The sequence below is a fragment of the Bombina bombina genome, chromosome 3, assembly GCF_027579735.1.
Source record: "Bombina bombina isolate aBomBom1 chromosome 3, aBomBom1.pri, whole genome shotgun sequence".
Classification (NCBI taxonomy): Eukaryota; Metazoa; Chordata; class Amphibia; order Anura; family Bombinatoridae; genus Bombina; species Bombina bombina.
The window spans coordinates 798,355,491-798,380,637 of NC_069501.1; positions in this window are offsets into that span (position 1 = coordinate 798,355,491).

Genomic DNA, 25,147 nt, shown 5'->3' on the forward strand with positions numbered 1-25,147 from the left:
GTGTGTCTGTTGTGTGTTGAGTGGCTGTGTATATGTGCACGTATGTGTATATGTTTGCTTAGAGAATCTTTTGTATAAGCCTATCATTTTTGAGTTTTTTTTTATATTTTACTTTTTTCTTCTTCATACCAACCAATTCACAACATACACATTATACCTGTCATAGGCCTAGATTTGGAGTTTGGCGGTAGCCGTGAAAACCAGCGTTAGAGGCTCCTAACGCTGGTTTTAGGCTACCGCCGGTATTTGGAGTAATTCAAAAAAGGGTCTAACGCTCACTTTTCAGCCGCGACTTTTCCATACCGCAGATCCCCTTACGTCAATTGCGTATCCTATCTTTTCAATGGGATCTTTCTAACTCCGGAATTTAGAGTCGTGGCTGAAGTGAGCGTTAGAAATCTAACGACAAAACTCCAGCCGCAGAAAAAAGCCAGGAGTTAAGAGCTTTCAGGGCTAACGCCGGTTCATAAAGCTCTTAACTACTGTGCTCTAAAGTACCACACTAACACCCATAAACTACCTATGTACCCCTAAACCGAGGTCCCCCCACATCGCCGCCACTCGATTAATTTTTTTAACCCCTAATCTGCCGACCGCCACCTACGTTATACTTATGTACCCCTAATCTGCTGCCCCTAACACCGCCGACCCCTATATTATATTTATTAACCCCTAACCTGCCCCCCACAATGTCGCCGCCAGCTACCTACAATAATTAACCCCTAATCTGCCGACCGCAAAGAGCCGCCACCTACATTATAGCTATGTACCCCTAATCTGCTGCCCCTAACACCGCCGACCCCTATATTATATTTATTAACCCCTAATCTGTCCCCCACAACGTCGCCTCCACCTGCCTACACTTATTAACCCCTAATCTGCCGAGCAGACCGCACCGCTATTATAATAAAGTTATTAACCCCTAATCCGCCTCACTAACCCTATAATAAATAGTATTAACCCCTAATCTGCCCTCCCTAACATCGCCGACACCTGACTTAAATTATTAACCCCTAATCTGCCGACTGGAGCTCACCGCTATTCTAATAAATGTATTAACCCCTAAAGCTAAGTCTAACCCTAACACTAACACCCCCCTAAATTAAATATAATTTTAATCTAACGAAATAAATTAACTCTTATTAAATAAATTATTCCTATTTAAAGCTAAATACTTACCTGTAAAATAAATCCTAATATAGCTACAATATAAATTATATTTATTTTATAGCTATTTTAGGATTAATATTTATTTTACAGGTAACTTTGTATTTATTTTAACCAGGTACAATAGCTATTAAATAGTTAAGAACTATTTAATAGCTACCTAGTTAAAATAATTACAAATTTACCTGTAAAATAAATCCTAACCTAAGTTACAATTAAACCTAACACTACACTATCAATAAATTAATTAAATAAAATACCTATAATTATCTACAATTAAACCTAACACTACACTATCAATAAATAAATTAAATACAATTCCTACAAATAAATACAATGAAATAAACTAGCTAAAGTACAAAAAATAAAAAAGAACTAAGTTACAAAAAATAAAAAAATATTTACAAACATTAGAAAAATATTACAAAAATTTTAAACTAATTCCACCTACTCTAAGCCTCCTAATAAAATAACAAAGCCCCCCAAAATAAAAAAATGCCCTACCCTATTCTAAATTACTAAAGTTCAAAGCTCTTTTACCTTACCAGCCCTGAACAGGGCCCTTTGCGGGGCATGCCCCAAGAAGTTCAGCTCTTTTTCCTGTAAAAAAAAACATACAATCCCCCCCCCCAACATTACAACCCACCACCCACATACCCCTAATCTAACCCAAACCCCCCTTAAATAAACCTAACACTAAGCCACTGAAGATCTCCCTACCTTGAGTTGTCTTCACCCAGCCGAGCCAAATTCTTCATCCAAGCGGAGCAAGAAGAGGTCCTCCATCCAGTAGAAGTCTTCATCCAAGCGGGCAGAAGAGGTCTTCCATCTGATTGAAGTCTTCATCCAAGCGGCATCCATCCGGAGCGGAGCGGCAGCATCCTGAAGACCTCCAACGCGGAACATCCATCCTGGCTGATGACTGAACGACGAATGACGGTTCCTTTAAATGACGTCATCCAAGATGGCGTCCCTCGAATTCCGATTGGCTGATAGGATTCTATCAGCCAATCGGAATTAAGGTAGGAATATTCTGATTTGCTGATGGAATCAGCCAATCAGAATCAAGTTCAATCCGCTACGGATGGATGCCGCTTGGATGAAGACTTCAATCAGATGGAAGACCTCTTCTGCCCCGCTTGGATGAAGACTTCTACCGGATGGAGGACCTCTTCTTGCCCCGCTTGGATGAAGACTTCTACCGGATGGAGGACATCTTCTTGCTCCGCTTGGATGAAGACTTTGGCTCGGCTGGGTGAAGACGACTCAAGGTAGGAAGATCTTCAGGGGCTTAGTGTTAGGTTTATTTAAGGGGGGTTTGGGTTAGATTAGGGGTATGTGGGTGGTGGGTTGTAATGTTGGGGGGGGGGTATTGTATGTTTTTTTATACAGGCAAAAGAGCTGAACTTCTTGGGGCATGCCCTGCACAGGGCCCTGTTCAGGGCTGGTAAGGTAAAAGAGCTTTGAACTTTAGTAATTTAGAATAGGGTAGGGCATTTTTTTTATTTTGGGGTCTTTGTTATTTTATTAGGGGGCTTAGAGTAGGTGTAATTAGTTTAAAATTGTTGTAATATTTTTCTAATGTTTGTAAATATTTTTTTAATTTTTGTAACTTAGTTCTTTTTTATTTTTTGTACTTTAGTTAGTTTATTTCATTGTATTTATTTGTAGGAATTGTATTTAATTTATTTATTGATAGTGTAGTGTTAGGTTTAATTGTAGATAATTATAGGTATTTTATTTAATTAATTTATTGATAGTGTAGTGTTAGGTTTAATTGTAACTTAGGTTAGGATTTATTTTACAGGTAAATTTGTAATTATTTTAACTATTTTAGCTATTAAATAGTTCTTAACTATTTAATAGCTATTGTGCCTGGTTAAAATAAATACAAAGTTGCCTGTAAAATAAATATTAATCCTAAAATAGCTATAATATCATTATAATTTATATTGTAGCTATATTAGGGTTTATTTTACAGGTAAGTATTTAGTTTTAAATAGGAATAATTTATTTAATAAGAGTTAATTAATTTCGTTAGATGTAAATTATATTTAACTTAGGGGGGTGTTAGTGTTAGGGTTGGACTTAGCTTTAGGGGTTAATACATTTATTAGAATAGCGGTGAGCTCTAGTCGGCAGATTAGGGGTTAATGTTTGAAGTTAGGTGTCGGCGATGTTAGGGAGGGCAGATTAGGGGTTAATACTATTTATTATAGGGTTAGTGAGGCGGATTAGGGGTTAATAACTTTATTATAATAGCGGTGCAGTCCGGTCGGCAGATTAGGGGTTAATAAGTGTAGGCAGGTGGAGGCGACGTTGTGGGGGGCAGATTAGGGGTTAATAAATATAATATAGGGGTCGGCGGTGTTAGGGGCAGCAGATTAGGGGTACATAGGGATAATGTAAGTAGCGGCGGTTTACGGAGCGGCAGATTAGGGGTTAATAATAATATGCAGGGGTCAGCGATAGCGGGGGCGGCAGATTAGGGGTTAATAAGTGTAAGGCTAGGGGTGTTTAGACTCGGGGTACATGTTAGAGTGTTAGGTGCAGACGTAGGAAGTGTTTCCCCATAGCAAACAATGGGGCTGCGTTAGGAGCTGAACGCGGCTTTTTTGCAGGTGTTAGGTTTTTTTTCAGCTCAAACAGCCCCATTGTTTTCTATGGGGGAATCGTGCACGAGCACGTTTTTGAAGCTGGCCGCGTCCGTAAGCAACTCTGGTATCGAGAGTTGCAGTGGCGGTAAATATGCTCTACGCTCCTTTTTTGGAGCCTAACGCAGCCATTCTGTGGACTCTCAATACCAGAGTTATTTTAAAGGTGCGGCCAGAAAAAAGCACGCGTAGCTAACGCACCCCTTTGGCCGCAGAACTCTAAATCTAGGCGATAGTTAGTATACAGTTAAATCTGATATTTTTTGTTAGAAATATTAAAAAATAAAAGGGTTAAAAGGCATATGGTATATGGCAAGGTATATGGCAAGGTATTTGACTAGAAAGAGCAATAATGTGTATGTATGTGTGTGTGTGTATGTGTACAGGGCTTTAATTCCTATAAGAGGTTTTATATTGTATAATATTTGATGTGAACCACAACTGCAGATTCTTATTATTTTTATTAGTAATACTAATCCAAATAGGATCGCAACAGGTTGTTGTAAATAATTCACAGAATTGAGCAAAGATTCTGCTTAATTAATCTTAGGTAAAGATTTTAGTTTAACTCTAATGTTGCCTTATGGTTGTGGGGAAGCGCAACAGAGTAAACATGAAATCACATCCTTTGTATTATTTGATATAGTTATAAATATGTTAGCAAATATGTGCACAGATGAATAGTATTGTATGCATACAGGAGTTTAAGTTAAATGAGTATATATTTATGTATAACGTTTAGCATATGACAAGTTAGAGTTACTTTTATATTTGAGCAAAAGTAATGACATGAAAGGTTCTATCTCAATCAATGAATGATGAGAAACACTGCAGATATTTTGAAATGAAGACCAAACCTTATCCAGAAATTGGTAGTTGAATCCTGTGCAGAGCAAACTGTGAATCAGATTAAGTTGGAGTGTGATATCACAGCTGAAGGCAGAGCTTAAACAGAACAGCAAGGAAATGCTGTAAGAGAATCCAAAAGGAGATTTAATCTGTGCAAGTATAGATCCTGCAAACAAAGGCCCAGATTACGAGTTTTGCGTTAGAGGCTATGCGGTGCTAACGAGCAGTTTTTGCTCACCGCTCACTTTCCTACAGCGCTGGTATTGCAAATTTTCAGAAACCCGTAGCTAAAACACAAGAAGTGAACGTTGAGCAAAATTTTGCTCATTACCGCACTGCAATACCAGTGCTGCTTAAGTCAGCGGTGAGCTGGTCGTACGTGCTCGTGCACGATTTCCCCATAGGAATCAACGGGGAGAGCTGGCTGAGAAAAAGTCTAACACCTGCAAAAAAGCAGCGTAAAACTCCTTAACGCAGTCCCATTGATTCCTATGGGGAAATAAAATTTATGTCTACACCTAACACCCTAACATGAACCCTGAGTCTAAACACCCCTAATCTTACACTTATTAACCCCTAATCTGACATCACCGACACCTGGATTATATTATTAACCCATAATCTGCTGCTCCGGACACCGCCGCCACCTACATTATACTTATGAACCCCTAATCTGCTTCCCCCAACATCGCCGACACCTACATTATATTTATTAACCCCTAATCTGCCGCCCCCAATGTCGCTGCAACCTACCTACATTTATTAACCCCTAATCTGCCGCCTCCAATGTCGCCGCCACTATATTAAAGTTATTAACCCCTAAACCTAAGTCTAACCCTAACCCTAACACCCCCTAACTTAAATATAATTACAAAAATTCTAAATAAATATTACTATCATTAAATAAATTATTCCTATTTAAAACAAAATACCTGTAAAATAAACCCTAAGCTAGCTACAATATAACTAATAGTTACAATGTAGCTATCTTAGGGTTTATTATTATTTTACAGGCAAGTTTGTATTTATTTTAACTAGGTAGAATAGTTATTAAATAGTTATTAACTATTTAATAACTACCTAGATAAAATGAATAAAAAAGTACCTGTAAAATAAAACCTAACCTAAGTTACACTAACACCTAACACTACACTATAATTAAATAAATTAACTAAATTAAATGCAATTACCTAAATTAAATTAAATTAGCTAAAGTACAAAAAAACCCTCTAAATTACAGAAAATAATAAACAAATTACAGATATTTAAACTAATTACACCTAATCTAATAGCCCTATTAAAATAAAAAAGCACCCCCAAAATAAAAATAAAAACCCTAGCCTAAACTAAACTACCAATAGCCCTTAAAAGGGCCTTTTGCGAGGCATTGCCCCAAAGTAATCCGCTCTTTTACCTGTAAAAAAAAATACAAACAACCCCCCCAACAGTAAAACCCACCACCCACACAACCAACCCCCCAAATAAAATACTATCTAAAAAAAAACCTAAGCTCCCCATTGCCCTGAAAAGGGCATTTGGATAGGCATTGCCCTTAAAAGGGCAGTTAGCTCTTTTGCCGCCCCAAACCCTAACCTAAAAATAAAACCCACCCAATACACCCTTAAAAAAACCTAACACTAACCCTCTGAAGATCGACTTACCGGGAGATGTCTTCATCCAAGCCGGGCCAAAGTCCTCAACGAAGCCGGGAGAAGTCTTCATCCAAGCCAGGCAAAGTGGTCCTCCAGATGGGCAGAAGTCTTCATCCAGACGGCATCTTCTATATTCATCCATCCGGCGCGGAGCGGTTTCATCTTCAAGACATCGGACGCGGAGCAACCTCTTCTTCCGACGGACTAAAGCTAAATGAAGGTACCTTTAAGTGACGTCATCCAAGACGGCGTCCCTTAGATTCTGATTGGCTGATAGAATTCTATCAGCCAATCGGAATTAAGGTAAAAAAATCCTATTGGCTGATGCAATCAGCCAATAGAATTGAAGTTCAATCCTATTGGCTGATCGAATCAGCCAATAGGATTGAGCTGGAATTCTATTGGCTGTTTCAATCAGCCAATAGAATGCAAGAAGAGGATGCTCCACGTTGGATGTCTTGAAGATGGACCCACTCCGTTCCGGATGGATGAAGATAGAAGATGCCGTCTGGATGAAGACTTCTGCCCGACTAGAGGACCACTTCACCCGGCTTGGATGAAGACTTCTCCTGGCTTCGTTGAAGACTTCGGCCCGGCTTGGATGAAGATGTCTCCCGGTAAGTCAATCTTCAGGGGGTAAGTGTTAGGTTTTTTTTAAGAGTGTATTGGGTGGGTTTTATTTTTAGGTTATTGTTTGGGGCGGCAAAAGAGCTAACTGCCCTTTTAAGGGCAATGTCCATCCAAATGCCCTTTTCAGGGCAATGGGGAGCTTAGGTTTTTTTAGATAGTATTTTATTTGGGGGGTTGGTTGTGTGGGTGGTGGGTTTTACTTTTAGGGGGGTTGTTTATATTTTTTTTTACAGGTAAAGGAGCTGATTACTTTGGGGCAATGCCCCACAAAAGACCCTTTTAAGGGCTATTGGTAGTTTAGTTTAGGCTAGGGTTTTTTTATTTTGGGGGGCTTTTTTTATTTTAATAGGGCTATTAGATTAGGTGTAATTAGTTTAAATATCTGTAATTTGTTTATTATTTTATGTAATTTAGTGGGTTTTTTTGTACTTTAGCTAATTTAATTTAGGTAATTGTATTTAATTTAGTTAATTTATTTAATTATAGTGTAGTGTTAGGTGTTAGTGTAACTTAGGTTAGGTTTTATTTTACAGGTACTTTTGTATTTATTTTAGCTAGGTAGTTATTAAATAGTTAATAACTTTAATAACTATTCTACCTAGTTAAAATAAATACAAACTTGCCTGTAAAATAAAAATAAACCCTAAGCTAGTTACAATGTAACTATTAGTTATATTGTAGCTATCTTAGGGTTTATTTTATAGGTAAGTATTTAGTTTTAAATAAGAATAATTTAGTTAATGATAGGAATTTTATTTAGATTTATTTAAATTATATTTAAGTTAGGGGGTGTTAGGGTTAGGGTTAGACTTAGGTTTAGGGGTTAATAATTTTAATATAGTGGCGGCGACATTGGGGGCAGCAGATTAGGGGTTAATAAATGTAGTTAGTTTGCGGCAACATAGGGGGCAGCAGATTAGCGGTTAATAAATATAATGTAGGTCTCTGCGATGTTGGGGGCAGCAGATTAGGGGTTCATAAATATAATGTAGGTGGCGGCGGTGTCCGGGGCGGCAGATTAGGGGTTAAAAAAATTTATTATAGTGTTTGCGATGCAGGAGGTCCTTGGTTTATGGGTTAATAGGTAGTTTATGGGTGTTAGTGTACTTTTTAGCACTTTAGTTATGAGTTTTATGTTACGGCGTTGTAACTACTGACTTTTAAATGCGTTATGACTCTTGATGGGGTAGGCTGTACCGCTCACTTTTTAGCCTCCCAGGACAGACTCATAATACCGGCGCTATGGAAGTCCCATAGAAAAAAGACTTTATAAACTTTACATAAGTTGTTTTGCGGTAAGGCAAAAGAAGTGTGCGGTACACCTAAACCTTCAAGACTCGTAAAATCAGCGGGCATAAAAGGGCAGCGTTAGGACTTCTTAACGCTGCTTTTTACCCTAACGCACAACTCGTAATAAAGCCGAAAGATATTAGAGGCAAATAAGTTGTTTTAGAACAGACTTAGCTTCTCAGATCCTACATCTCCTGAAGTGAATGCTGATTTATACAGGTGTTGGATTGAGGAGGTTTGTTTTCTTAAAGCTGTAGTACAAAACTAAAGAGATTTGTTTTCTTAAAGCTGTACTAAATGAATTAAGAGGTTTGTTTCTTAAAGGTGAAGTACATGGTAAATAAATTTATGACAAAACACCCCCCTCAAGGATCATCACGGAGGATCACAATCTAGGTTTTAAAAGATGTCTGTGATGGAATTGAGACACAAGTCTAGGTGCAGAAAGGTTAGAAGCAGGTTCCCAAGTATCATCATCTGAAGTAAATCCCTTCCATCGGATAAGATATTGGAATTGACCATTCACTTTCCTAGAGTCTAATATGGAATGTACCTCATAAATCTGGTCAGAATCTGGAAGATTAGGGTCAATAGGTGAATTGATGTCAAAATCCCAAAGTGTTCTATAAGGTTTCAATAAAGAAACATGGAAGGTGGAATGAATTTTCAAGGATGGAGGTAAAGACAATGTGACAGCATTTTTATTTACAATTAATTGAATAGAAAAAGGTCCAATGAATTGGGACAATAACTTCCTAGATGGATAAGGAATTTTAAGGTTACGAGTAGATAACCAAACATAATCTCCAACATTATAGTTGGGAGAAGCAGTTCTATTTTTGTCATAGTAATACTTTTGATGTTTTTTTGCCAACTTAATGTTATCACGTACAAGTGAGAAAGTTTCAGAAATTGAATTCACCAAGTCATTTACTAATGGACAAGCACTTTGAATAGATGTGTCCAAATGGAAAGATGGGTGGAATCCATAGTTAATAAAGAAGGGTGTGAATTTTGTCGATGAATGAATTGTGTTGTAAGCAACTTCGGCATAGGGTAGCAGAGTGGACCAGTTATCTTGTCTTGAGTTAGTAAAACATCTGAGATACTGTTCCAACCATTGGTTGGTCCTTTACGTTTGACCATTAGTCTGTTGATGGAAAGATGTACCGAGTCTATGCTGAATACCAAGGGTTTTACAAAGTTCTACCCAAAATTTGCTGGTAAATTGCATACCATGGTCTGTAGTTGTAGATTGAGGTATTCCATGAAGTTTGAATACATGAGTGAATAATAGATAAACAGTTTCTGAGGATGTAGGTAGTTTTTGTATGGTATAAAATGAACCACTTTACTGAAAAGGTCAACCACCACTATTATAAATTTGTTGTTATTAGATTTAGGAAGCTCAACTATAAAGTCCAGTGCTATATCAGTCAAAGGTTTATCTGGTATGGGTAGTGGAATGAGATAACCATATGGACTTTTCTTTTCTTTCTTAGAAATTAAACACATTTTACATGTCTGAATGTAATCAGTGTCATCTTTAATTACAGTTGACCACCAAAAGGATCTTGTAATAAGATCCAATGACTTCTGAATTCCAGGATGGCCAGTGAGGCAGTTATCATGCATGGTATGTAGGACCATACTTCTGAGACTAGGGCTACATATATTTGGTTATGCTGGTAGCATAACCCATCATCCTTCAATTGGAGGTTTTGTAGAGTCTTTTTGCTGGTTAAGTATGAATTGATTATTTTTCTCTACGGTAAGAGCAATGAAATGTTCTGCAGGTATTATTGAAGTTTCCTCATGTGGAAAATGTGGCTTCTCACGTATCCTAGATAAGGCATCTGCCTTTCCATTTTTTTTCGCAGGGCGGTATGTGATCAGATAGTTAAATCTTGAAAAATATAAATTCCACCGTACCAGTCCAGAGGTTAAGGTGCGATTCATCTTTAAATATTGTAGGTTCCTGTGATCAGTACATATTTATATTGGAAAGTGGTACCTTCAAAAAGGTGTCTCCAATGTTCTAAGGAACTCTTTATGGCCAAGAGTTCCTTCTCTCCAATGGCATAGTTTTGTTCTGCACTTAACATGACACGTGAATAAAATGCCACTGGATGCAAAGGGTGTTTCAAAGATTCTCTTTGCGAAAGAACTGCTCCAATAGCAAAATTGGATGCGTCGACTTCCAAAACATATTGCAACGTCGGGTTTGGGAAATGAAGGATAGGAGCTGATGTGAATTTGGTTTTTAAGAGATCAAATACTGATTGTGTTTCATCAGTCCAGTGGAACTTAACTGTGGATTTTGTGAGATTTATGAGTGGCTTAGTAAGCTGAGCGAAATTTTTAATGAATTTTCTGTAGAAGTTCGCAAATCCCAAAAATCTTTGAACTTGTTTTTTTGTAGTGGGTCTTGGCCAGTCTTGAATAGCTTGTATTTTATTTTCTTCCATATTAATTCCATGTGGTGTTATTACATAGCCTAAGAAAGTTATTTCTTTGGAGTTAAAAATGCACTTTTCGGGCTTTGCGTATAAGGAATTTTCTTGAGAGTCTTGAGAGAACAGTTCGTACATGTTTAATGTGATCTGACATGGTTTTTGAGGGCATCAACATGGTTGATAAGTTTTGCTGGGTCCATTTTCAGGCTTGGTAATACTGTAAATGACTTTAATTCCTATAAGAGGTTTTATATTGTATAATATTTGATTTGAACCACAACTGCAGATTCTTATTATTTTTATTAGTAATAAATTTTATGTAGCAGAAATCTTGCAAAGTGAAAATATAAAACAAATAGGATCGCAACAGGTTGTTGTAAATAATTCACAGAATTGAGCAAATATTCTGTTTTGTTTAATTAATCTTAGGTAAAGATTTTAGTTTAACTCTAATGTTGCCTTATGGTTGTAATGGGGAAGCGCAACAGAGTAAACATGAAATCACAACCTTTGTATAATTTGCTATAGTTATAAATATGTTAGCAAATATGTACACAGATGAATAGTATTGTATGCATACAGGAGTTTAAGTTAAATGAGTATATACTTATGTATGACATTTAGCATATGAAAGGTTAAAGAGTTACTTTTATATTTAATCAAAAGTAATGACATGAAAGGTTCTATCTCAATCAATGAATGATGAGAAACACTGCAGATATTTTGAAATGAAGACCAAACCTTATCCAGAAATTGGTAGTTGAATCCTGTGCAGAGCAAACTGTGAAACAGATTAAAGGGACAGTATACACTCATTTTAATATAACTGCATGTAACAGACACTACTATAAAGAATAAGATGCACAGATACTGATATAAAAATCCAGCATAAAACTGTTTAAAACCTTACTTAGAAACTTCCAGTTTAACTCTGTTGAAAAGGTTGCTGGAAAGCCCACTGCATGTGGCAAATAAGACACTCCCCCCTCCCCCTTCTTTTGCATATGAAAAGACCCTTTACACAAACAGGAGCAAGCTGGAGAAGGTAGCTGATGGTATTCACATAAAACTTTGGGGCTTGGTTAGGAGTCTGAAAATCAGAGAAATGTTATTTAAAAATAAGCAAAATTATAAATTTTTTGTAAAAAAAAAACCTTTATGGGCTATATAAATAGATCATCTACAAAACATTTATGCAAAGAAAAAATGAGTGTATAATGTCCCTTTAAGTTGGAGTGGGATCTCACAGCTGAAGGCAGAACTTAAACAGAACAGCAAGGAAATACTGTAAGAGAATCCAAAAGGAGATTTAATCTGTGCAATTAAAGTGTAGATCCTGTAAACAAAGTTATTATAGGCAAATAAGTTGTTTTAGAACAGACTTAGCTTCTCAGATCCTGCATCTCCTGAAGTGAATGATAATTACCAAGCACTGAGGAAAGGAAGTGCTTCTGATTTATACAGGTGTTAGATTGACGAGGTTTGTTTTCTTAAAGCTGTAGTACAAAATTAAAGAGGTTTGTTTTCTTAAAGCTGTAGTAAATTAATTAAGAGGTTTGTTTCTTAAAGGTGAAGTACATGGTAAATAAATATATGACAGTATGTGTGTGTATATATATATATACAGTATATATATATATATATATATATATATATATATATATATATATATATATATATATATATATATATATATATATATATATATATGTGTGTGTGTGTGTGTGTGTGTGTGTGTATATCTTTTGCAAGTATGTGTCAGTTGCAGTCTAATATTAAAGTACAAAATGTTCGCTATATGGGTACAAATGTCCACTTTCAAGTGTATGTATCCATGAAGGTTTATTCACAAGACACTGATACAGTCAATAGTGTAGAAAGACAATCTGTTTCCCAATTAAAGCAAAGAGAGGCAGTTCTGCCTGTGCACCTCACTAACCTCCAGGGTATCGATTGTCATCCAGGTTATGTGCATACCACTCATCACCTACTCCAGCGCTTGTGACTCAGACAAGTTCCGTGGATGTCAGGTATGAAGCCCGGCATCCTCTGTACCATCCACTGCATTACAAGGAAAGGCCTGTCTTCTACGTCGTGGGGACATTTCCTCCTCCAAATGACCCAGGATTAGCTCCAAGTCCAGCTATGGGTATGTGTATGGGGTCACGCTGTGTCTGCTGTATATTCAGGCTTGGGGTAGGTAAAGTGAGGTGCCAATAGTAGAAAGTAATCAATTCAGGCTGCAAACAAGACTGCTGGATGGAGCAGTAAAACGGCACTCCTTAGTCGCTATATAAATCAAAGAAGAAAGGGAAAACTGCTTCCAAATGACAACTAGTGCTTATGGAATGTCCAAGTTTATGCAACCACAATTTGAAAGGGTTCACAGATTGAAAGACCTGACATGTTTCACGCAGTTGCACCTGCGCTTCATCAGCGTTGACTAATTCTAATTAGTGCTATGCATTATATGAGCTGTATTGACCAATCATACAACACTTCATATGACACATCCCTGTTTTACTCTGTTAAGCCCTTCTAGTGACACTATGTATCACCAAGTGTGAAACTTGATACAATATATAATTAATGTACCCTAATGTACCCTTGGATAGCTCTCACTTAATTGAACAACTTAGAAGCATACATTGGAAAAAAAGTTCAAATGGCTCACTATAGATGTATTCAAATATACCTCATGAATTAGGCTTAAAAGCATTGACAGAAATGTTATATAGATACACTGAATATAACAAACAATTTATCACATTTATAGTGGAAGTAGCCAAGTTTTTACTCACACATAATTATTTAATCTATCAGGGAGACTATTATCTGCAAAAAAGTGGCACAGCCATGGGGGCCAAATTTGCACCAACTTAGGCTAACATCTACATGGGTTGGCTCGAGCTCTGCCACATCTTTGTTGATGATTGTCCATATGATAACAACAACCTACTATATGGACGTTTTATAGATGACTTAATACTCATATGGAAAGAGGACCCCCCATAAATCAGTGGAACAATTCCTGGACTATATGAATAAAAATGAATATAATCTGAAATGTACTAGTCAGCACAATTCTACCCATATAGAGTACTTAGATCTACACTTAAGCATTGTATATAATAACGAAATCATTATTACAACCTATAGAAAGCCACTAGCTAAAAATACCATCTTATATGCAGATTCATGTCACATTCCCCATATAAAGCGAGGTATCTCTAAAGGGCAATACCTACGTATTCACAGGAATTGCTCCAATTTACCATTGTACTTCAAAAATGCAAGAGAACTCACTGAGAGACTCTTGGAGAGAGACTATAAGAAAAAATCCCTCTTAAATATGGAACAAAAAATAACAAAGATTGATGGAGCTTCATTATTCAAAAGCAATAAACATAAACACAACAAAGAAATGCAGGAGAATAGTATTTTATTAATTGCAAAGTACACCAGACAATAAACTGATATATGCAATATTTTAAGAAGGAATTTACCTATATTCCATTTGGATGAAAAGCGTAATGAATAGAGAGTGAGAGTGAGAGTGAGAGAGAGAGAGAGAGAGAGAGAGAGAGAGAGAGAGAAGCAAAACACTAGGTAGGCCACACGGTACATAAACCTCAAACATACACCTCCAAGGGAGAAGGAGGACAAATACATGTCTAGAGTTCCTTGGACATATCGGCCTGCATTCCCTAAGGGGATGGCCACCACAGAGCAGGATGGGCAGGAGCAGGAGTGGAAAACATTTCAAAATCAATATGTGTCATAGCTAAGGGCAGGGTACCCTAGCTTTGGAATGTTACATTTGAGAAATGCCATTTGCTCCAAGAGCTGTGCTGACATTTGTGAACGTCGAGGGTTCAGTATATTGTCAGTTAATGAAAACACTTGCTCATTTTGCAGGGTGGTTGGGGGACAAAATAGGAGATCCTGAGCTACTGTAGCCTGGACAGGCCACACAATCCTCTTACCCAATAGCTCAGATTGTCTGCTGTAGGGGGAAAAGGAGGTTCACAAAGATAAGCTTTAACCATGTCTGAGGCACTTGTGTTTCCCTTTCTTAAAGACAGCTATTGCCTTTAAACAACTCAGCTGTGTTGTGCTGCTTCAGTTGCTAGTAGCTGCTGCTGAAATTCTCCCTTACAAAGTATCCCCCAAAGAAACTCTGCAAATCTATTTGGCCCTCCTTGTTGGCAGGTTATCAGTTAGGAGAGCCATTTTCCCCTTAATTCTAGGATTACACAAGGTGGCCAGCATCAATTCAGGGCATTTCTTCAGATGGCCCCACATCCTTTCAGCTTCTCCTTTAGTATCCTGTCAAGTAGTGATACATTACTGCTAAGTACTCCACCAGGAACAACAATTTTCCAGGAAGGCAGCTATCTTGCTCAATAGATGACTGAACAAGGCTATGACTTGAAAAGACTGGCAGTGTTTTGGCTTGAGTTCTCAGTAATGTTCCTAAAAAACTGACCAATCATAGTTCTATCATCTCTGCCTAATCGACGCCCAATGCCATTATTTTATATCTGAAGCCATAGCATGGATAACTCTCTGTTGCTCTTGCTTAAGGTGTTGCTAGAGAAGCTCTGCCTTCTCCTGATCCTACCTAAATAGCTGACTCTCTTTAACATTGTGGTGGAAGTGGCCTACAATCCTTCTGCACCATTCAAGTAAAGTTGCTAACCTAAAGTTGCCTTCAGGGATTCCACCTTGGTGCCAGCCCGCTCTCCTACCCACTGCGCCATCATTCTTCTAAGAGTTTGCAAAATAGGAAATGAATGATCAGTACCACTGCTGATCTATTGACCTTCTCCTGTCCTAACCAGAACTGCCTGCCACGGCACCACTGTTAGCAGTACCCTGGACTGCCACCATTAAGCTGTCAGGTGGGGGGGGGGGGGAAGGCATGATGGTTGCTAGGACCACTTCATAATTCTGTGATATAGTGCACTAACTGTCCAGCAGCATTTGCAAACTCCTCCTTCAACACTGCAATACAGGAGCTGTTGAGTGAGAGGAATATCCTCCTGCTGAAAGTGTTGCATAAAGAGAGGTGGTAGTGTGGAGCAACTACCTCCATAAGCTTCTCCAACTGTGGCAAACAGAGGAGTAGCACTAAAAGCAATTAAGATAATACCCTAACTAAGAACAAGTAAATATTTTGAAATTTAATAAATGTAATTGAGACAAAATAAATAGATTTAAACAATTTTTAAAAGTGCACTTTGACTGTGTACCAGCACTGGTAGTTAAAAAATAATGTAAGAGGAATCCTGTGGGGAATCTACAATGTGTCCATAGTAGATACAGATTAAGGGCCAATTTTGAGTGGCGCGTTATAATTTGCGCACAAGCGATATTGGATTTTCAATTAAATTATTTGCGCTTGTATAACAATTTGAGTGTAAATGCGAAAGCATGAGCACAATCGCGATTTACGCTACAATGATTACTGCGACTTCAGAGCTCTGGTTAACTGTTTTGTGAAATTAAAAAATTCCACAAAAAACGTCAAAAATAAATTTCACAGTACAGTTACACTCATAATAACACCATCTAATATATATATATATATATTTTAAATTGCACAAAAAAGTTATAAAGTCTCAAAGATATGAGATCTCAGATGTTAGAGAAAAAAGGCAGGCAAAGGGCTTTAAAATAGACAGATATACATACATACATACATACATACATGTATGCCTGGGGTTAACTGCCTGTGACTTTGGTGACAGTGCAGCTTCCTGAAAGTGCTGTTTTGCACCAGGGCTGTGCATGTTACAGGGTCAGAGGATGTGTACCCGGTCCGGCCTGAGAGTGCTGACCCCTCCCGTGTTTTGTATATGTTTGGGGAGATGACATAAGCCTGTGCACCCTTCATTTTTATACAGTTGTTTGATTGTGAGCCTGCATTGTGTGGCTGTTTAGGGACCCAGGTTTTTGGAAGAGACCTTGATGAGGTACCTGGGCTTTTCCCATTTTGCCAGATGCGGTAACTAACTCTTCCATTGCTACTTTTTATCTTAGTTGTGAGCTTGTAAGTGAGTGTTGGACTTTCTCTGTGTGCTATATTAATGTATTTTTTTTTGTAATTTTCCCTGTTTGGGCCTTGCACCCAGGCCTGTCTGGGGTTAACTGTCTGTGACTCTGGTGACAGTGCAGCTTCCTGAGACTGCTGTTTTGCACCCACGGCTGTGCATGTTACAGGGTCATAGGATGTGTACCCGGTCCGGCCTGAGAGTGCTGACCCCTCCCGTGTTTTGTATATGTTTGGGGAGATTACATAAGCCTGTGCACCCTTCATTTTTACACAGTTGTTTGATTGTGAGCCTGCATTGTGTGGCTGTTTAGGGACCCAGGTTTTTAAAAGGGACCTTGATGAGGTACCTGGGCTTTTCCCATTTGGCCAGATGCGGTTACTAACTTTTCCATTGCTGCTTTTTATCTTAGTTGTGAGCTTGTAAGTGAGTGCTGGACTTTCTCTGTGTGCTATATTAATGTATTTTTTTTTTAATGTTCCCTGTTTGGGCCTTGCACCCAGTAGCTTGTAGCCCCTTCTTCAGACATATATAAACATATATGTACAAACACACACACACACACACACACACACACACACACACACACACACACATATATATATATATATATATATATATATATATATATATATATATATATATATATATACACAGGGAGTGCAGAATTATTAGGCAAGTTGTATTTTTGAGGATTAATTTTATTATTGAACAACAACCATGTTCTCAATGAACCCAAAAAACTCATTAATATCAAAGCTGAATATTTTTGGAAGTAGTTTTTAGTTTGTTTTTAGTTTTAGCTATTTTAGGGGGATATCTGTGTGTGCAGGTGACTATTACTGTGCATAATTATTAGGCAACTTAACAAAAAACAAATATATACCCATTTCAATTATTTATTTTTACCAGTGAAACCAATATATCATCTCAACATTCACAAATATACATTTCTGACATTCAAAAACAAAACAAAAACAAATCAGTGACCAATATAGCCACCTTTCTTTGCAAGGACACTTAAAAGCCTGCCATCCATGGATTCTGTCAGTGTTTTGATCTGTTCACCATCAACATTGCGTGCAGCAGCAACCACAGCCTCCCAGACACTGTTCAGAGAGGTGTACTGTTTTCCCTCCTTGTAAATCTCACATTTGATGATGGACCACAGGTTCTCAATGGGGTTCAGATCAGGTGAACAAGGAGGCCATGTCATTAGATTTTCTTCTTTTATACCCTTTCTTGCCAGCCACGCTGTGGAGTACTTGGACGCGTGTGATGGAGCATTGTCCTGCATGAAAATCATGTTTTTCTTGAAGGATGCAGTACCACTGCTTGAAGAAGGTGTCTTCCAGAAACTGGCAGTAGGACTGGGAGTTGAGCTTGACTCCATCCTCAACCCGAAAAGGCCCCACAAGCTCATCTTTGATGATACCAGCCCAAACCAGTGCTCCACCTCCACCTTGCTGGCGTCTGAGTCGGACTGGAGCTCTCTGCCCTTTACCAATCCAGCCACGGGCCCATCCATCTGGCCCATCAAGACTCACTCTCATTTCATCAGTCCATAAAACCTTAGAAAAATCAGTCTTGAAATATTTCTTGGCCCAGTCTTGACGTTTCAGCTTGTGTGTCTTGTTCAGTGGTGGTCGTCTTTCAGCCTTTCTTACCTTGGCCATGTCTCTGAGTATTGCACACCTTGTGCTTTTGGGCACTCCAGTGATGTTGCAGCTCTGAAATATGGCCAAACTGGTGGCAAGTGGCATCTTGGCAGCTGCACGCTTGACTTTTCTCAGTTCATGGGCAGTTATTTTGCGCCTTGGTTTTTCCACACGCTTCTTGCGACCCTGTTGACTATTTTGAATGAAACGCTTGATTGTTCGATGATCACGCTTCAGAAGCTTTGCAATTTTAAGAGTGCTGCATCCCTCTGCAAGATATCTCACTATTTTTGACTTTTCTGAGCCTGTCAAGTCCTTCTTTTGACCCATTTTGCCAAAGGAAAGGAAGTTGCCTAATAATTATGCACACCTGATATAGGGTGTTGATGTCATTAGACCACACCCCTTCTCATTACAGAAATGCACATCACCTAATATGCTTAATTGGTAGTAGGCTTTCAAGCCTATACAGCTTGGAGTAAGACAACATGCATAAAGAGGATGATGTGGTCAAAATACTCATTTGCCTAATAATTCTGCACTCCCTGTATATACATAGTGGGTATTGAAAAGAATCCCCCCCTTGAAAATCACATTTTCTTGCTTTGCCGCCTGAAATAATGACAGATACAGTTTTTGTTTATCCAGTTGTAATTACTCAGTGCAACTTATAACATCCAAGTGAAAGATATAACACCAACATGTCATGCAAAAATAAAGACAATTTTAAAACAGAATCACTGAGTTGGAAAAAGGATCACCCCTTGTGTCAGTATTTTGTTGAACCACCTTTTGCTTTAATTACAGCCTTTAGTCTGTTGGGATATGTCTTTACTAACTTGCACATCTAGTCTGTGCAATATTTGCCCACTCTTCTTTTGCAAAACTGCTCCAGTTCCGTTACAATTGATGGTGACCATTTGTGGACAGCAGTCTTCAAGTCATGCCACAGATATTCAATGGAGTTTAATTCTGGGCTCTGACTAGGCCATGTAAGGACATTCACCCACTGTGTGGTCATTTTTGCTGTGCGCTTTGGGTTATGTTGGAAGGAAAACCTTCTTCCCATTGACAATTTCCTGGCAGACGGCAGCAGATTTTTCTCAAGAATTTGACGGTATTTTGCCTCATCCATTATTCCTTCTATCCTGACAAGTGCTTTATTGCCTGCTGCAGAGAAACACCCCCATAACAGAATATTACCACTTCCATGCTTTACTGTAGGTATGGTGTTATTTAGATGGTGAGCTTTATTGGATTTTCTCCAGACATATTGTTTGGTGTTGAGGCCAGATAATTACATTTTAGTCTCATCTGACCATAACACATTTTTCCATGTGGCCTCAGAATCTCCTAGACATCGCCGGAATTCAACCCAATCGAGTACGATCGGGTTGACTGACACCTCCCTGCTCACAGCCAATTGGTCGCGAATCTGCAGGGGGCGACGTTGCACCAGCAGCTCACAAGAGCTGCTGGTGCAATGCTGAATACGGAAAGCGTATTGCTCTCTGCATTCAGCGATGTCTGTTGGACCTGATCCGCACTGTCGGATCAGGTCCGGCAGACATTTGATAAATAGGCCTCATATTTGTGGAGAATTCATGATATTAATGTCACATGCATTCAATGACCTCTCTTTGTCATATATTCCTGCAACTGCTTCAGAGTTGCTGTGGGCCTCTTGGTAGCCTCTCTGACCAGTTTCCTCCTGGCTCTTTCATCCAGTTTGGAGCGACGTCCTGATCCAGAGAGGGTCTGTGTTGTACCAAATACCTTCCACTTCTTAATGATATACTTCACTGTGCTTCTATGCATTGATAAAGCCTTTAATATTTTCTTGTATCCATCTCCTGACTTGTGCCTGTCCACAACATTATCCCGGAGATCTTTTGACAGTGCCTTGCCGCCCCCATAGTTGATTGTTTGCTTCAGTTGCACTACCAGGGATTGAGATGCTCCAGGAAAGCTCTTTTCATGCTGAGCTAATTAATATGCTCACAGCTGATCACAGTTGAAGGTCAAATGGCTTTGTGTGTGCTGTTGAGAAGGTGATTGGCTACACCTTATTGAGTTTACAAGTAATTTTAGGAGGGGGTGATCCTTTTTCCAACTCAGTGATTCTGTTTTTAAATTGTCTTTATTTTTGCCTGACATGTTGGTGTTATATCTTTCACATGGATGTGATGTTGCACTGAGTAATTACAACTAGATAAACAAAAACTGTGTCTATGTTTATTTTAGGCTGCAAAGCAACAACATGTGATTATGTTTAAGGGGGGTGATTCTTTTCAATACCCATTGTATATACCACATGCAATATTGCTGATGTGTGATCAGGAGCCATTTAATGTGCTACTGTTTCTACTGTATTATTTCTTGTCTCAAACAATATATGAGATACTTACATGCAAAATGGGATGCCTTAATTATACTAATATTTTTAATGTTTGCAAATTATGACATTATGTGTGCAGAATTCATCAATTCAGCACAGCTCGCATATTCTACCATTCTCACCAGTCACAAATCTGCCTTATGCTCTCCAAAAGCCTGCATGCAGTATAGAGAGCACTACTGCACAGGTGCACAGATGTGGGTAGCTTTAAAATATTAAAATAAATAAATATTGTATCACTAGAACTAGGCCTTCCAAAGTGGACAGTCATCCGCTGCGCCTGAATAAGACCCCACACCCGCATTAGCAAGGCCCTGGTGAGCAGTGCACCAAAAAGTTCTACCTACTCATCTTCCTTAAATCTACCGCCTAGGATTGGGCCTTGATGGCCTAGGCCATAATATGCCCCTGTAGCACAGCTCACAACTTCCAATTCTGCTCACCAGTCACACATCCGCCCTATGCTTTCCAAAAACCTGCGTGAAGTATAGAGAGTACTACAGCACAGGTGCGGGTGATGGCGAGTTTTGAAATGTAAAAATAAATAAATATTGTACTGCTAGAACTAAGTCTGCCAAAGCATCCGGTCACACTTGCGCCCCTGGATCCAGTAAGCCCCCCGCACCCGCTATAGCAAGTCCCTGGTGAGCAGCAGGTCAAAAAGTGCCGCCCTCCCATCTTGATTAAATCTGCCACTCTAGACACAGACCTTGTTGGCCTTGGCCATAATACGCCCCTGCAATGTGTAGGCAAACTGTATGCATAAGACAAAACATAAAACAAATTAAACAATTGTATTAAAAAAATTAAGTAAATAGATGTAGGAATGTATATTAAATATGACATGTGAGTTTACTGCAGTTCTCTTTTTTTAGCTGATAATGAAAATAATTAGTTTTTTAAAAACTGTATTATATTTTTAAAATGCCCTTTTTTAAAGATAATATATACCCTTTCCAGAAAGCTATTGCCAAGTACAAGTGTATTAAATGTAGCCAAATTACAAAATGTGATGGATAATGCTGCAGTAATCGGTGACATTGTTTTGGGGTCACACCTACTTAGCAAGCAATGTTTTTTTTATTTTATTTTTTATTTGCAATGCTGTAAATTACAATGATTTGGCTAAACATATTCCTTTAGCATGCCTTTGCACAATAAAACCATATTTTGCTTCTGGAATTAGTTCTTTACTATTTTTAAGCATCTGTTTTCTATTATAGGTGTTTTTTTTACATTATCAATAAACTAAAGCAAAAACCTGAATTAGCTGAAAAAGATTTCTATTTTTTGACTAAATTAAAAATTCATTATGCCTTTCTAAGAATAATTCTGAATGCTTGCTGAGATAATGAAATCCCTGCATGGTCACTCCAATAAAAAAACAGTTTATTGCAACAAACAAATTGAGTTGTTTCCAAGCTTTAATCTGCATTCCCAGCAAAAACTGGTTAGGTTGGTGCTTATGTGACAAAGTCTGTTGTATATAATGATGGAAAATGTAGGTATAGCAAAGTTTGGTACATAAACTGCTTATGAGCTTTTCACACAACTAAAATCAATCTCTCGACTCTGCACCACACATCAAAAACACTATTATAAATGACATAACAATCTTCTTCCTCTTGCTATTCTGCTACTTCTTGCCATAGGAATTATCTCTCATAGTTCTTACCCTTGTTACATTCATCCATTAACTAAACCTAACTGCATAAGTGAACAGAAACTCTGACAGCAAAACATACAAAATCCACGTTGGACCATTGCATGGAAGCTTTCAATTCAGCCATATGTCCCGGCCTTGTAACTAGAAAGGAAGAGATATACCAATTCCTTACCTCTTATGCTCCTCCTTTGACACTAAAATACATTATTTTCACCTTTCTCTCTACTCAGAACTGGTACATAAAATATCACTTGGATCATGCACGCACATGCACTAACAGACACACACACACAGACACATAGACATACTCACATACAAATACATGCACTAACACATACACGTATACTCAAACACACAAACACACAGGCATACTCACATAAACACATGCACTAACAAACACACACAGACACATAGACATACTCACATAAATACATGCACTAGCACACACACATATACTCAAACACACAGACACATAGGCATACTCACATAAACACATGCACTAACAGACACACACACACAGACACATTGACATACTCACATAAACACATGCACTAACAGACACACACACAGACACATTGACATACTCACATAAATAAATGCACTAGCACACACATGTATACACAAACACACAAACACATAGGCATACTCACATAAACACATGCCCTAACAGCGACACACACAGACACATAGACATACGCACATAAATACATGCACTAGCACACACACATATACACAAACACATAGGCATACTCACATAAACACATGCACTAACAGACACACACACATAGACACATAGACATATTCACATATATACATGCACTAGCACACACACGTATACTCAAACACACAGACACATAGGCATACTCACATAAACACATGCACTAACAGCGACACACACAGACACATAGACATACTCACAAAAAACCCATACAATAACAGATACATACACAGACACATAGACATACTCACATAAATACATGCACTAACACACACACGTATACGTATCCGGGTGGTAAATCGCCATAGAACAAGCCACTGAGCTGTTGTTCGTTCCTGGTAGAGCGCTTCTCTCTTTGTATGCAAATTATTATGACCCTGGGGAAGTCTCCCTATGGGTGATGGGGGAAACCAGACGTGGACTCCTTGCCCAGTGTGCTTAGAGGAATGTGGCTGCACCTCACTGACGAGGCCCATAGGAGGCCGAAACGATCGTCTGGGGTTGTCATGTTCCTTGTTCAGAGGAGAATTGCCTGGTATTTCGGGGCTGGACTGACCTTACTTGGCGGGATCAGACTGATATACTTCAGGAAAGTTTTCTTCTGTGAAAAGCACACTGGTCTAAAAGAGGCTGCCTCCGGGTGGTAAATCGCCATAGAACAAGCCACTGAGCTGTTGTTCGTTCCTGGTAGAGCGCTTCTCTCTTTGTAGACACATAGACATACGCACATAAATACATGCACTAGCACACACACGTATACACAAACACACAAACACACAGGCATACTCACATAAACACATGCACTAACAAACACACACAGACACATAGACATGCACTAACAGACACACACACAGGCACATAGACATACATAAATACATCCACTAGCACACACACGTATACACAAACACACAGACTCATAGGCATACTCACATAAACACATGCACTAACAGCGACACACACAGACACATAGACATACGCACATAAATACATGCACTAGCACACACACGTATACACAAACACACAAACACACAGGCATACTCACATAAACACATGCACTAACAAACACACACAGACACATAGACATACTCACATAAATACATGCACTAGCACACACACATATACTCAAACACACAGACACATAGGCATACTCACATAAACACATGCACTAACAGACACACACACACAGAGACACATAGACATACTCACATAAATACATGCACTAACAGACACACACACAGACACATAGACATACATAAATACATGCACTAGCACACACACGTATACTCAAACACACAGACACATAGGCATACTCACATAAACACATGCACTAACAGAAACACACACAGACACATAGACATACTCACAAAAAACCCATACAATAACAGACACACACACAGACACATAGACATACTCACATAAATACATGCACTAACACACACACGTATACTCAGACACACAAACACATAGGCATACTCACATAAACACATGCACTAACAGACACACACACACAGACACATTGACATACTCACATAAATAAATGCACTAGCACACACATGTATACACAAACACACAAACACATAGGCATACTCACATAAACACATGCCCTAACAGCGACACACACAGACACATAGACATACGCACATAAATACATGTACTAGCACACACACATATACACAAACACACAAACACATAGGCATACTCACATAAACACATGCACTAACAGACACACACACATAGACACATAGACATATTCACATATATACATGCACTAGCAAACACACGTATACTCAAACACACAGACACATAGGCATACTCACATAAACACATGCACTAACAGACACACACACAGACACATAGACATACATAAATACATCCACTAGCACACACACGTATACACAAACACACAGACTCATAGGCATACTCATATAAACACATGCACTAACAGCGACACAC